Source organism: Fundulus heteroclitus, unplaced genomic scaffold (genome assembly GCF_011125445.2).
Source record: "Fundulus heteroclitus isolate FHET01 unplaced genomic scaffold, MU-UCD_Fhet_4.1 scaffold_42, whole genome shotgun sequence".
Lineage (NCBI taxonomy): Eukaryota > Metazoa > Chordata > Actinopteri > Cyprinodontiformes > Fundulidae > Fundulus > Fundulus heteroclitus.
In genome coordinates this window covers 1,364,282-1,380,747 of record NW_023396835.1, presented here as the reverse complement: position 1 = coordinate 1,380,747, position 16,466 = coordinate 1,364,282, and positions in this window count along the sequence as shown.

Sequence of the window (16,466 nt, the reverse complement as noted above, 5' to 3'; positions counted from 1 at the left end):
CTCCTTTTGGCACCTTCTTTTGTTTATTACGCCGATGTGTGACAAGTGAATTTCTCCACTGCGAGATCAATAAAGCCCTATCTTATCTTATCTTATCTTAAACCATCATGACACAGGAAAGGCTGACCTCCCTGGCATTTCTTTCATTTGAACAAATGAGAAAACTGTTAGATATCAAAGATTTGCTGATGCCAAGATTCTCAAAGTAAAGTTTTGAGAGAGAGAAAGGGATGATGAGAAACTGAGAGAAGGAGAAAATCACAAAGATGAGGATAAACCGAAAAAGAGAAGGAGAATAATCAGCATCAATTTGTAAGGCTCAGAACAGGTGGACCCAGTATTCGAGGCAGAAAAACAGTTTAGGTTTAACAGTTTATTAAGATCAGCCACCGACCAGGTAGTGTCAGCGTCTACAGCGGGAGCCTCTGCAGGAGGAGACAGCAGGTTAGTGACCTGGTTTACCTGAAAGTGCTTGCACACAAACGTGTAGGTCACTAACCTGGTCTTAATGTCCAGTTCAGGTCCGGTAGCAGACGAAGATCTCAGCTGGCGGGTGTCCAACCCGGTGCGACGGTTGCTGCTCAGAGAGTCCCAGAAGCAGGTGTATCGGAGGTCAGAGGACAGGCAGGAGGTGGGAACCGTGAAGACGAACGTGAGCAGGATGATCAGGAGGACGAACCAGAAGCCGATGTCGGGGACGAGATCCGAGGTCAGAGCCAGGTGGTCAGAGCCAGGTGGTCAGATGTCAGGTGGTCAGAGCCAGGTGGTCAGATGTCAGATGAGGTGCCAGAGGGAGATCCAGGACGAGGTCGGGACACAGTTCCAGGTTCGGTACATGATCAACAGACAGGCTAGACGAGGGCAGCTAGGCTCGGTAGACGAGGAACGGTTCCAGTCGGTGCACAAGCAGGTAGAGGTCAGGCAGGTAATCAGGTCAGGCAAATGGAATCAGACGGGAAGAGGCAGGCTCAGAAGTCCAAAGGCAAACAGTTCAGGATCAGGAATCAGAACAAGGAACGTTGGAATAAGTCTTGCAATAGCTCAAAATAATCTGGCACTGCTGTCTTCTTCTTCTTCTTGATTTTATTGGCGGTTGGCAACAAACTTTAAGTAGCATTACCGCCACCTACTGGTATGGAGTGTGGTTTGAAATGGACTATCAACTTATATAAGTATTTGTATCTTTCTACTCCTACCTTTTAATATATAATTTAACTAAATGAATTTCCTATTTATATATACCTACATACTCTCATCCATTTTTATATATATCTTTATAATCCACCCCCCTAGATCATGCACCCATTCACACCTATTTTAATCATATTCTTTGAAATAATTTAGTTTTCTTTAAATATTTAATAATTATTTGTATATGTTTACTCCCCGAATTCTTCCTCAAAATATCTATCAAATTAATCTTTTCCATAATACATTCAAACTCTCTTTTCATACACCTTCTTTCTCTTTCATACTTATGGCATTCTAACATAACATGTTCTATCGTTTCATATCTGTCACAATACTCACATTTTCCATTATTATGCTTTTGTATTTTAAAAAGTGTATAATTAAGACCTGTATGCCCTAATCTTAATCTTGTTATCACCCTTCCTTCCTTTCTATTTCTTCTTTCATTTCTTTTCTCTCCTACTATCTTCTGTATTTTATAAAACCATCTTCCTGTTTTTTCTTCATCCCACATTTTTTGCCATTTTTCCATCAGTTTTTCTTTAACCATACTCTTTCCCTCATATTTACTTGTTTTAACTTTAAAACTAATATTATTATGAATTGCCCTTTTTGCCATATTATCTGCCCTCTCATTTCCTTCTACCCCTATATGCGCTGGAATCCATACAAATACAACTACCAGCCCCATATTCTGTATTCTATACAATGTATAAAATATTTCTAATAATATATCCATCCTACTATCTGATTGAACATTTTTTAAACTTAATAATGCTGAACTTGAATCTGAACATATCACTGTTTTTAATGGTTTTATTTCTTCCACCCATTGCAAGGCTAACAATATTGCCAACATTTCTCCTGTGTATACTGATAACCCATCTGTGCTCCGTTGTCCTATTTTTACTTCGAATTCTGGCACCACAACAGCTACTCCTATCTTCCCATTTATCTTTGACGCATCTGTATAAATTTGAATATATTTGTAATATTTGTTTATATGTATCTGTACTGAATATTTATCTACCGTGTATGATTTATCTTGTTTCTTTTATTGACATGTCTACATTTGCTTCTGGTAAAATCCATGGCGGTATTATTGACATTGGTGTTTGACTTATTTCTAAACTATCAATCTTGAATTCTTTTATTTCCAATATTCCATCCAAAACTCCTCATTTCTTTCTTTTCTTTTTCCCAACATGGACCAAAAATTTCCCGAGTTGGATGATCAATTTTATTGCTTTGTAAATTTAACCAGTAATTTATTTCTAGTTTTGCTCTTCTTAAATCTAATGGCATTTCTCCCATTTCTACTTCTATTGCAGCTGTTGGTGTGGTTTTAAATGCTCCAGTACATATTTTTTTTTTTTTTTTTTTTATTCTTTATTTTGAGTTTTTCAACAAATTTATACAAATGGGTATTTTTTACATGTACAGAAAAGTACATATATCATTAGTATTTAGACATCTTAACATGTTTCCCATTGTTGAAAGAAAAGAGAGCAAACAGAAACAAAAAAAAAACACACACATAAGGGAACAGAAGGGAGTGACCATTGCCATTATCTCACATATTCATATTTTCAGAATGAAATCGGGCCTTTTTAAGTTTGTATAATCAATCCATTTTTCCCAGCATGACATGAACCATCCCTGTCTGTTATTTATAGCTGCTGTCATCTCTTCCATTTTATAAATATCCAACATTATGTCCCACCATGTTGACAGATGTGGTACCTCCTGTGATAACCATTTTTTGGTTATACCCTTCTTACTAGCAACTAACAACATGCTCAAAAGAGATTTATCATTTTTCATCCAACCTTGTGGTATGTTTCCAAAGAAAATAGTTTTCATATCAAAGGGAATTATACATTTAAATATCTCCTGTAGTGTTTTGTGGATGTCTTTCCAATATTGTTTAACTACCGAGCAGTCCCACATAATGTGAAAATGGTTTGCTTGCAGGTTTCCACATTTTCTCCAGCAAACAGGAGGATTTCCATCATAGTGTGATTTTTGATATGGGGTAATAAAGTATCTTATCAGTGTTTTCCATCCAAACTCTCTCCATCTCTGTGAAGACGTACATTTCCACTGATGCTTCCAGATCAGAGTCCATTCTTCTTCTGTTATGTTTATTCCTGCTTCTTTCTCCCATAGTGCCTTAACAGTCCCAGTTGAGAACGACACATGACTTGTCAAAAATTTGTACAAAAAAGAAATTAATTTCTTGTTTCCATCCCCTGTGTATGCATTTTTAAATAATTTCAGTAAGTATACATTAACATCCGATGTTAAATCAACCTTTGTTTTTATGTAATGTCGTATTTGTAAGTAGCGGTAGAAATCCTGCTTTTCTAAATTATATTTATGTTTCAGTGTCTCAAATGCAATTACTTTACCATCCTTAATTAGATCATTTATAGTTTTTAACCCTTTAGAAGTCCAAATTTTAAATCGTGAATCTAATTGGTTTGGTATAAAATCAGAGTCGTATGCATACCATTTCAATCCTGCGATATCTTTTTCCAGTTTATATTCTTTCACCACGTTTTGCCACACAGAAAGAGTACATTCAACCCAGGGACTACCGGTATTATGTATATATTTCCCGATATTTGTGTCTGCCAATACAGATTGTATTGGAACTGAAAGAGTTTTCTCCTCTATATTCTTCCACTGAGCATCGCAGGAAACATCACACCAATTTATTACGGTTTTCATTTGTGCAGCTCGGTAATAGTTTCTCAAAGATGGCAGGCCCCATCCTCCTTTTTCTTTATCTAGTTGTAAGGTTTTGAAGCGGACTCTTGGTCTCTTCCCCTCCCATACATATCGTGAAATCATTTTGTCCCATTCATTGAAGACATTTTGATCAATAGATATGGGGAGGGTCTGAAACAAATACAGTAATCTTGGCAAAACATTAATTTTGATGGATTCTATTCTCGAGTGTAGAGTGAAAAAAGGAATCAAGTTCCACCGTTTTATGTCTTCGACAATTTTCTTTAGTAATGGGACATAGTTCACATCAAATAGTTTGGTTTGATCCTTTGGTATGGTAATACCTAAATATTTTAAGGATTGGGCCTGCCACATCATTGGGTATCTGGTAACCATTTCCACAGGTGGATTATAATTATAGGAAAGGGTTTGAGTTTTGTTCATGTTAATTTTGTACCCAGACATTTTACCATATTGCTCGCACAGATGAATGAGTTCAGGTAGTGAGTTTGTCGGTTGTCCTAAAAATATTAAGATGTCATCTGCATAACAAGCAAGCTTATGCTCCCTCCCTTTAATTGTAATTCCTTTAATATTTTGGCTTTGTCTTATGGACTGGGCCAGTGGTTCTAGATATAAAGCAAACAAAAGTGGGGACCATGCGCAGCCCTGACGATTTCCTCTCTGTAATATGAAACTGTCAGATAAATATCCGTTAACCTTGATTCTTGCTGTGGGGTTTGTATATAAGGCTTTTATAGTTTGAATAACGGTTTCATGTAACCCAAATTTGTATAATACTCTGTAAAGAAAATCCCAATTAACTGAGTCAAACGCTTTCTCAGCGTCGACACTTACCAGCACCGCCTCAGTCTTATTTTTATTAATTTGGTCTATAATATGAAGTGTTCTGCGTATATTATCTTGTGTCTGTCGGTTTCTTATGAATCCAGTTTGATCGTTATGTATCAACATTGGTAAGAATTCCTCCATCCGTCTGGCCATTATAGAAGTAAATAATCTGTAGTCAATATTTAAAACAGAAATGGGCCTATATGAACCACATTCATTCTTATCTTTACCTTCTTTTGGTACTGCAGTGATTATAGCCTCTTTCCAACTCGGAGGTGTTTCTCCCTTTTTCAGTACCCAATTTAAGGTAGGAAGTATTATGGGGATCAGCTCATGTTTGAATTCCTTATACCACTCAGCTGTGTAGCCGTCTCCCCCTGGTGAGCGGCCTGACTTAAGTCTACTAATGGCTCTTTTGAGTTCCACCTCTGTTATGTTTTCCACCATTTGTTCATTTTGCTTAGGATTTAGTTTTGGCAGGTCCAATGATTTCAGAAAGTCATCAATATAATTTATGTTTTCCCCAGGGACTTTGGTATACAGTGTTTTGTAGAAATCTTCAAATACTTTATGAATTTCCTTTAATTTGGTGACAACTTTCTTTGTTTTGGGATCCTTAATCTTTGTTACTGTGTTGTCTGCTAGTTTCTTTTTTAATTTCCATGCAAGTATTTTCATAGATTTTGATCCACTTTCATAGTATGTTTGTTTCAAATACATTAATTTCTTTTTAATCTCTTGTGTATTTAAATTATTTATTTCATTTCTTATACTCTTTAATTCTTTCAGGATGTTTGGTGCTGAGGTCTGTTTATGTTGGCCTTCTAAGGTTTTTAAATCTTTTTGTAAATCTTCTAATCTTTTGTTTTTCATCTTCTTTTTATATGAGCTTATCGCTATAATTTTTCCTCTTAGCACAGCTTTTAAGGTGTCCCAAAGAATTGGGGGAGAGACCTCTTCATTGTCATTTATATCTAAAAATTCTTTTATATCTTTTCTAATTTGTTTCCTAACGTTAATGTCCTGGAGCAAATATGAATTTAGTTTCCAAGTAGTCACCTTGGGGCATAAATTTAAATCGATCACCAGAGTTAGGGGTGCGTGATCACTCACATCTATTGTCCCCATTCCACAGCTTTGAATCTTATCTTTGTCTTTGCCAAATGTAATAAAATAATCAATTCTGGTGTAAAGTGAGTGAGGGGCTGAGTAGTGTGAGTAATCACGTCTTGTGGGAAAAAGGTCTCTCCAAATATCAATCAACCCCACCTCATTGAAAAGAGCAGAAATCTTCTTATGTAGAGTGTTTGATTCCAGATTTTTTCCATTAGAGTTATCTAATTCCGGCCGGAGACGGACGTTCAGGTCTCCACCACATATTAAGAAGCCTTGAGTTTCTGTTACCATGATGTTAATGATTTTTTTAAAGAAACTCAAGTCACTCCCAGGTGGTGCATAAATGTTCATGAGTGTCACCAAATTGCCCTCACTGCTACCCCTTACCAATATGAATCTTCCCTCTTTATCTTTCAACTCATATGATTTTTCGAAATTTAGTGTTTTTGAGATGAGGATGACCACACCACGTCTTCGACCAGACTGATAGGAGGAAGAGAACATATTTGTAAATCCCATTCTCTTCAATTTCTCATGTTCATTATCATTTAAGTGAGTTTCTTGCAGGTATACCAATTGTGCCTTGTCTTTTTTCATCTTAGTTAGGATTCTGCTTCGTTTTATTGGGTTTGTTAGCCCATTTACATTAAATGAAATACATTTAATACCATTATTCATTATTTATGTGGTATAATATGTCATGATGTAAAATAGAATGGTCAGCTCCCTTAACAAACAAGAACATAGAACAAGAACAACTAAAAGAGAAATAATTATTCACACAAAACTGTGATTCCAGGGTAGGGGTCTCTCGTGAAGGACCCTGCAAGGTGTAGTGTCTATCCACCACCGCGAGGGGGAATCCTCTCCCTCCGAACGGGGAAGGGCCCCACAAACAGCCCAGAGTGTACTTCTCCACTAAAGTTTCTCCACATACATATCCTCATTTATTGGGGGAAAAGAGTCATGTCTCATATACAGACCTTACCGCGTGGGTTGTTATAGAGCTTGTGTAACCTCACTGGTCCTCGGACGCGGAGGGCGCGCGTCTCCTGTAGACCTGTAGCCTCTCTCGGATCGCTCTTTCCCGGTGCTCCTCGGCGCATCGTGTCAGCTGCTCCATCGGGCTCTTCTTCTGCGTTACCTTCGTCACCGTGAAGCCCCGCGCTCTCATGTCCGCCGTCGCTTCCTCCGCGGTGTTGTACAGCACGGTCCCGTCTTTGTAGAACACCCGCAGCTTCGCGCTAAAGGGAGTTTGGATTTGGATGTTCTGTTCGCGCAGAGCCCGCTTAGCCTCCGTGTATTCCCTGCGTCTCTGGAGGATAGCAGGAGGGTAGTCTTGGTCAAAATAGATTCTTCTTCCCTCCAGAAGCACAGTCTTTTTCATCCAGGCTCTGCGAAGAACTTCTTCTTTAGTTGTGTAGCGAGCGAACTTTATTATGATCGAGCGGGGTTTATCTTCGCCATTCTCCCGTGAGCTGGGGGGGCCCACACGGTGCGCTCTCTCAATGTCAAGGCTGAGGGACTCGGGGATGTCCAGAAAGCTCCGGAAGACTTTTACCATGAAACCAGCCACCGATGTCCCCTCTGCCTGCTCCGGGATGTTGTACACTCTCAAATTATCACGTCGGGATCTTGCTTCTTGGTTTATTAGTTTGCTTTCCTGTTCGCTCATTACTTTTAGCATCCTGGTCAAAACTTGCTCCACGCCCTGGACCCGGTCCTCCATCTGGTCAATTCTTGTCTCAGCTTCAGTGATCTTCTGGTTTACGTTGATCAAATCTGATTTAAAGTCTTGAAATTCTTTGCGAAACCCTCGTATTTCTTTTAGCACTGTCGCTAAACTAATAGAAGTTGACTCGTTAGCTCCATTGTTAGCGCTAGCATTAGCTTCTTCGCTAGCTTCTTCAGATGGCGTGGTCCTCGATGCCTTTTCTTCGCTCTGACGGTCTTCTACCACAGTTTTCTGTCTATTTTCTTTTTCCCCCATGTTCACACCCCTTTCACCTTCAACTTACTGTGACAAAATGTGAATATTGGTATTTAAATGGGGTGAAATAGTCAAAATCAGTGGAGAGCTATCGCCCTAGGCTGCCATTCGGTAGGATGACGTCACCGGAACCTAACCAGTACATATTCTTATTGCCTGATGTTGAATTATGTCTAATTTATTCAGATGTGTTTTAGCTGCTGAACCGTAAACTATGCACCCAAAGTCTATGTTAGATCTTATCATTCCATTATAAATCTGCTTCATTGATTTTCTATCTGCTCCCCAGTCACTGCCAGCCAAGCATCTTAAAATATTTAAGATTTTCTTACACTTATCAACCACTTTTTGAATATGTATATTCCAGTTTAGTTTTTCATCAAACCATATTCCTAAAAATTTTATACACTTTACTTGTTCTAATTCTTGATTATATAATTTAAATTTTATTTCCTTGTTTATTTTTTTGTGAATATCATTACTTTTGTCTTTTCAACTGAAAACTTGAATCCCCATTGCAACGCCCATTTTTCTATTTCAATGATAACCTTTTGTACTTTCTTTACCATATGATCTACATTTTTCCCTCTTTTCCAGACCGCTCCATCATCTGCAAATAATGAACATCCTATTTCTTTTCCAATACCATTAAACACATCATTTATCATAATTAAGAACAGTAAAGGACTTATAATGCTTCCTTGCAGAGTTCCATTTTCTACCTTATATTTTTCTGAATACTCTTCCCCTATTCTCACTTGTATTTTTCTATTTGTTAAAAAGTCTTTAATCCATTTAAATAATTTTCCTTTAATATCCAACATATATAGTTTAATCAATAATCCCTCCACCCACATCATATCGTATGCTTTTTCTATATCAAAAAATACTGCCACCACACTTTCTTTATTTACTTGTGCTCTTCTAATTTCATGTTCTAAACATAACGTTGGATCATTAGTGCTCCTCCCTTTTCGAAACCCACTTTGATACTTTGATATATATCCTTTACTATTTAAATAATAAACCATCCTATTATTAATCATTCTTTCCATTATTTTACATAAATTGGATGTTAAAGCTATTGGTCTGTAGTTTCCTGGGTTTGAATTATCTTTTCCTGGTTTTGCTATTGGTATTATAACTGATTCCTTCCAATTCATTGGTAATTTTCCTTCCTCCCAAATTTTATTATATACTTGCAATATTACATCTTTTGATTTTTTACTAAGTTGTCTTATCATTCTATAACAAATCTTATCTTTACCTGGTGCTGTATTTTTTGTCTTCCTGAGTGCAGAATTCAATTCAGCTTTTGTGAACTCAACATTTAACAAATTATTTGTTTCTTCAACATTCTCTAATAGCTCTTTATATTTAAGTTTTGTATTTTCTCTCCCTCTCCTTCCCTCTTCACTTATATTATTTGAACTATGAACTTTACTAAATGTTCTTGCCAATGTTTCAGCTTTATCTTCATCTCTTACTATATTTATATTATCCATTTTTAATATAGGATATTCAAACTCTTTCTTTTTGCCATTCATTTTTTTAATTATTTTCCATATTTTTTCCATTTTGGTTTCTCTCCCTATTGTACTACAGAAATTCCTCCAATAATCTCTTTTTGCGTTCTTAATAGTTCTTTTTACCATTGCTTGCTTTCTTTTATAATCAATTAAATTTATATAAATAGGATTCCCTTTTAATACCTTAAATGCTTTATTTCTTATCTTTATTGCTTTTTTACATTCATCTGTCCACCATGGCACCATTTTCTTATCACTTCTACATCCTGTTTTCTTTATTGAATTATCTGCTGCTTCCATAATTATTTTGCAAATTTCTAGATTAACTTCATCTATATCCCGTGTCATATCTACTTTCTCTAAATTTATTTGACTCAAATACCTAAATTTAATCCAATCTGCTTTATTAAAATTCAGTTTTTTATTTACCTTTATATTCTTATTTAGATGTAATCCTACCTTAACTACGATGGGATAATGATCACTACCTATTGTTGTATTTTTATCAATGAACCACTCGCATATACCAGCTAAAACATTTGAAACAATTGTTAAATCAATAACTGATTCCATCCCTGTTCTTACATTGATTCTTGTTCCCCTCCCATCATTAATACATACAAGATTTTTCACTTCCATTAATTCCATTAATTTCCATTTTTATCATTACTTTTACCCCATAATGTACTATTTGCATTAAAATCCCCACACCAAATTACTCCGTCCGTCCGTCTTCTTCCGCTTATCCGGGGTCGGGTCGCGGGGGTAGCAGCTTCAGTAGGGAGGCCCAGACGTCCCTCTCCCCGGCCACTTGGGCCAGCTCCTCAGGAGGAATCCCAAGGCGTTCCCAGGCCAGCCGGGAGACACAGTCCCTCCAGCGTGTCCTGGGTCTTCCCCTGGGCCTCCTCCCGGTGGGACGTGCCCGGAACACCTCACCAGGGAGGCGTCCAGGAGGCATCCTGACCAGATGCCCGAGCCACCTCAACTGGCTCCTCTGGACGTGGAGGAGCAGCGACTCTACTCTGAGTCCTCCCCGGATGACTGAGCTCCTCACCCTATCTCTAAAGGAGAGCCCAGACACACTATGGAGAAAACTCATTTCAGCCGCTTGTATCCGGGATCTCGTTCTTTCGGTCACGACCCAAAGCTCGTGACCATAGATGAGGGTAGGAACGTAGATCGACCGGTAAATCGAGAGCTTCGCCTTTTGGCTCAGCTCTCTCTTCACCACAACGGATCGGTACAGCGCCCGCTTCACAGCAGACGCGGCACCAATCCGCCTGTCGATCTCCCGCTCCATCCTCCCCTCATTCGTGAACAAGACCCCAAGATACTTGAACTCCTCCACTAGGGGCAGCACATCCTCCCCAACCCGGAGAAGGCACTCTACCCTTTTCCGGTTCAAGACCATGATCTCGGATTTGGAGGCACTGATTTTCATCCTGGCCGCTTCGCACTCGGCTGCGAACCGCTCCAGTGAGAGCTGTAGATCACGCCCTGATGAAGCCAATAGGACCACGTCATCTGCAAATAGCAGAGACGCAATCCTAAGGCCACCAAAACGGATCCCCTCAACACCTTGGCTGCGCCTAGAAATTCTGTCCATAAAAGTTATGAACAGAATCGGTGACAAAGGGCAGCCTTGGCGGAGTCCAACTCTCACCGGAAACGAGTCCGACTTACTGCCGGCAATGCGGACCAGACTCTGACACCGGTCGTACAGAGACCTGACAGCCCTTATTAAAGGGTCCGGTACTCCATACTCCCGGAGTACCCCCCATAGGATCCCTCGGGGGACACGGTCGAATGCCTTCTCCAGATCCACAAAGCACATGTAGACTGGTTGGGCAAACTCCCATGCTCCCTCCAGAATCCTGCTGAGGGTATAGAGCTGGTCCAGTGTTCCACGGCCAGGACGAAAACCACACTGCTCTTCCTGAATCCGAGATTCGACTATCCGACGGACCCTCCTTTCCAGAACCCCCGAATAGACCTTACCAGGGAGGCTTAAGAGTGTGATTCCCCTGTAGTTGGAACACACTCTCCGGTCCCCCTTTTTAAATAGTGGGACCACCACCCCAGTCTGCCAATCCAGGGGAACTGCCCCCGATGTCCACGCAATGTTGCAGAGCCGCGTTAACCAACACAGCCCCACAACATCCAGAGCCTTAAGGTACTCCGGGGGCGAATCTCATCCACCCCCGGGGCCTTGCCACAGAGGAGCTTTTTAACAACCTCGGCAACCTCAGCACCAGAGATGGGAGAACCCGACCCAGAGTCCTCAGGCTCTGCTTCCGCAATGGAAGACGTGTTGGTGGGATTAAGGAGGTGTTCGAAGTATTCCGCCCACCGAAACACAACGTCCCGAGTCGAGGTCAGCAGCACACCACCCCCACTGTAAACAGTGTTGGTACTGCACTGCTTCCCCCTCCTGAGACGCCGTATAGTGGACCAGAATCGCTTCGAAGCCGTACGGAAGTCTTTCTCCATGGCCTCTCCGAACTCTTCCCACGCCCGAGTTTTTGCCTCGGCGACCAGCCGAGCCGCCTGCCGCTTCGACTGCCGGTACACATCAGCTGCTTCCGGAGTCCCACAGGCCAAAAATGCCCGATAGGACTCCTTCTTCAGCTTGACGGCTTCCCTCACCGCTGGTGTCCACCAGCGGGTTCGAGGGTTGCCGCCGCGACATGCACCGACAACCTTGCGGCCACAGCTCCGACTAGCTGCCTCAGCAATAGAGGCGTGGAACATGGTCCATTCAGACTCAATGTCCCCCGCCTCCCTCGGGACGTGTTTGAAGTTCTCCCGGAGGTGGGAGTTAAAGCTCCGCCTCACAGGGGACTCCGCCAGACGTTCCCAGCAAACCCTCACAGTACGTTTGGGCCTGCCCGGTCGGACCGGCTTCCTCCCCCGCCATCGGAGCCAACTCACCATCAGGTAGTGGTCGGTGGAGAGCTCCGCCCCTCTCTTCACCCGAGTGTCCAAGACATACGGCCGCAGGTCAGATGAAAAGACAACAAAGTCGATCATTGGACTGCGACCTAGGGTGTCCTGGTGCCAAGAGCACATATGGACACCCTTATGCTTGAACATGGTGTTTGTGATGGACAATCCATGACGAGCACAGAAGTCCAACAACAAAACACCACTCGAGTTCAGATCAGGTGGGCCATTCCTCCCAACCACGCCCCTCCAGGTCCCACTGTCATTGCCCACGTGAGCGTTGAAGTCCCCCAGCAAAACGAGGGAGTCCCCAGGAGGGGCACTCTCCAGTACCCCTTCCAAGGACTCCAAAAAGGGTGGGTAATCTGAAATGCCGTTTGGCGCATAAGCGCAAACAACAGTCAGAACCCGTCCCCCCTCACGAATGCGGAGGGAGGCCACCCTCTCGTTCACCGGGGAAAACCCCAACATGCAGGCACCGAGATGGGGGGCAACAAGTATGCCAACCCCAGCTCGGCGCCTCTCACCATGGGCAACTCCAGAGTGGAAGAATGTCCAGCCCCTCTCAAGGAGACTGGTTCCAGAGCCAGAGCGGTGCGTCGAGGTGAGTCCGACTATCCCTAGTCGGAACCTCTCGACCTCGCGCACAAGCTCAGGCTCCTTCCGCCACCAGAGAGGTGACATTCCACGTCCCAAGAGCCAGCTTCTGCAGCCGAGGATCGGAACGCCAAGGTCCCCGCCCTCTACTGCTACCCGTTACACAATGCACCCGACCCCTTTGGCCCCTCCAACAGGTGGTGAGTCCGTCGGAAGCACACCAAATTACTTTCTCTTTCATATATACCATTAACTCCTCCATTATTTCAATAGACCCCTTGCATCTGACATCACAGTCACGTGATCGGGGGTGCGCGCCTCTCCGGGAACGGCGGCTCTCCGGCCCGTGTAGCGATCACCACCTCCCCTCCGCCCGTTCACGGGCGATAGTATTTGTGTTTACGCTGAACATCCATCCATCCATCCATCCATCCATTTTCTGATCGCTTAATCCCTCATGGCGTCGCGCGCGTTTGCTGGAGCCTTTTTCCTGATATAAAATAATTGCAGCCGTCCAGTGGTTTCAGGGGCTTCCGTGCTCTCTTGTCCGTACTGGCCTGCGTGTTTATAAAGCAGCTGTGTCGTGGTACGAAACCCTTGGCCAGCATTTCACAGACTCGCTCCGTCCCTTCAGGCTTTTGCTGTGTGGATCTGGCAATCTGATACCATCAACCATCAACTTACTCTTAAAACGATCTTGTGATACGTTATCTAAAGAAGAAAAATACCTGGAGAACTCGTCATTTTGTCAAATGGCGTGCCAACCAATATGGCCGCCACGCAAGGGGTTCTGGGTAACGGAGTCACGTGGTTGCAAGGGGTCTATTGATAATGTTTTGCATGGATTGTAAAAATTTATTATTTTGAATTTACTTTCTTGTTCCCATATATCAACTATTATAAATTCAAGTTCTTTCCCCTTCCCTAATACCTGATATTGTATCCCTTGTTTTATAAATATTCCACATCCTCCTCCCCCTCTGATAGAGTTAAGTTTAATAACTCTTTGATTCTGGAAAGAAAGCCAACACAAACAAGTTTTTTAGACTCTTCTCAAAGAGACAGAGGGCAGAAGAGCCAGAAACGTGAGGCCGTTTTCATCACAGTCTCGGCTCTATCTGCGCTGGTTACCTCTGTCCATTTGCCTTTATTATCAGACATCAAAGAAGTGGCAGGCGGAGTCAGGGGTTCACAGCATGGGGGTAAAAAAGATAAGGGGGAGTTTTACAACATGGGGTAGGTACACAAAGAGGTATAAGATTAACATATATAGCAAGAGACTCTTGGTCTAGGAGAACCATCTGTTTCTCCTGTGTGAAGTTAAAACAGTAGAACAGTCCTTAATAAAAAGATAAAAAGAAAATGATTACATTCACATTTCTTCTAACACCCTCCCTATTGTCGATCTCTTCTTACACTATTATATCCCTTAATCACAAAATCTAATGTTGTTTTTAACCATGTTTCCTGAACACAAATAATTTCTGGTTTTTCCTCAAGACTATCAACATAACCTTTAAATTCCTGTCCGTTAGCAATTAAACTTCTTGCATTCCATTGTAATATTAACATTAATTATTTTCAGCTGGTGGTCCTGATCTCCCATCCCCCTCCAGGTTTTTGTTTATGTTCTCCCATGATCCCTCTTTAAACCCCAAATATTTTTCTGCTCCTCTCACTATTATTTTGATTTTCTCAGTTTTATGCTTGACTTGGTCAGTGCAGTTGATAACATATGCTATAAATAGTATTAATTTTTCTACTGACACTGTAATATTTTCTTCTAACTGCACTTTGCTTTGCTGTGGGATTTGATTCACTGTTTGTTCACTCTTTCTTGTTGTCTGCTCCTTCACATTTTTAACAGCCTCTGCATAACTAATGTTTTTAATTGTTTTAATCTGAATGATTTCTTTTGCCTTCTTCCTCACCTCACATCCTCCATACGTAACTCTATGTTGCCCTCCACAATTACAACATTTTTCTTGTGCTTCTTCTTTACATTCCTCCATTTTGTGATCTTCACCACATTTTGGGCATCTCTGCTGCCCTTTACAAACTGCTGCTATGTGCCCATACCTTTGACATTTAAAACAACGAAGTGGTGGAGGGATATAAGGCCTGACCTGAAAACTGAGATATCCTATTTTGATGTTTTGTGGCAAATCCTTCTCTTCAAATTCAATGAGAATTGACAAACTACCTACTCTTACTCCATTTATTGTTCTTGACAACCTCTTCAAGTTATTCGCTTTTCCTCCTGTAATATTCTTCTTAATTTTCTCAAGATCTTCCTCTAGAGGGATCCCATTAATCACTCCTCTAGTTTTTTTTTTTATTTTCGCCTACTATTTTTTTCTCCATCACAGTTTTTTTACATATATTATCCACATTTAAAGCCTTATTTTTTTGTTCTTCATTTTTACAAACTACCAATAAATTTCCATCTCTCAATATCTTCACCATTTCAACATCTCCGATTTTCTTTTTTACTTCTCTTGATACCACAATGGGGCTGATGTTATTCTGTTCTTCTTCATTTTTTAGTTTTAATATTATTTTAACTTCCACCCTCACAACTTTCCTTCTCACTATCCTTTCTTCTTCAGAGCTACTTCCTTCCAGTTCTCTTTTATTTCCTTGAATATCACTAATACTCTTTCCTTCGTTTATTTTTTGTCTTTCCCGTCCTCTCCCTCTTCCTCTCCCCACTGGCGTCCACCCTTCATATTCCATATCTTCATCAATTCCTGTCTCCATTTCCATCCGAACCATTCACATACCAGTTTATGCCAACTCCACCTTTTCCAACTCCAATATACGTTTTCGTTTTGCCACGCTCACAACCGTCCAACCACCTCCCTCTAACTTTTTCAGACAGCACTCCGAACAATACGTCCCAACTCAAATTGAGTGGTCAGGCGTCCTTCCGGGTCCACTGGCTTCTGGCCGGCGTTTCTCAAGTCTGGCACTGCTGTCTGGTCTAAAAGCTGGTTTTATACAAGTGGGAGCAGGTGGAACAGATCTGAGGTGATGAGGAATGGGCGGAGCTAAGCAGGTGTGTGACATGAGACATTAGACCAGGCAACAGTGCCGAAATCATGACATCTATAGTGTTCTTGGTAAATTTCCTTTTCTGACTACATCAACAACATTAATTTTTGTTTGTTAACCTACATATTAAAGAAACATGGTGTCAGTACAACATAATAGGTTTTTAGAAATATTAAAATTAGTTGTACACATGTTTAGCATTTTCATTTTGATTAGCAGGAATATTTGAGCTGAAATGGAGTAATGTCTGAAGTTTAGGTCTTAACCATTTAAAGTCTAAAATCCTCACTATTTTAAAACATTTAACTTTTGCACTTCACTTAAATAGATTATGTCTTAACAACAATCAGCGAGGATTGTTTGGTAGCCACCATTTTAGAACTCGTATGGGTCACGTAATTCACTTATTTTCTGGACAAAAAGACGAAAAAGTCAAGGTACCCAACACATTTTATTACTAA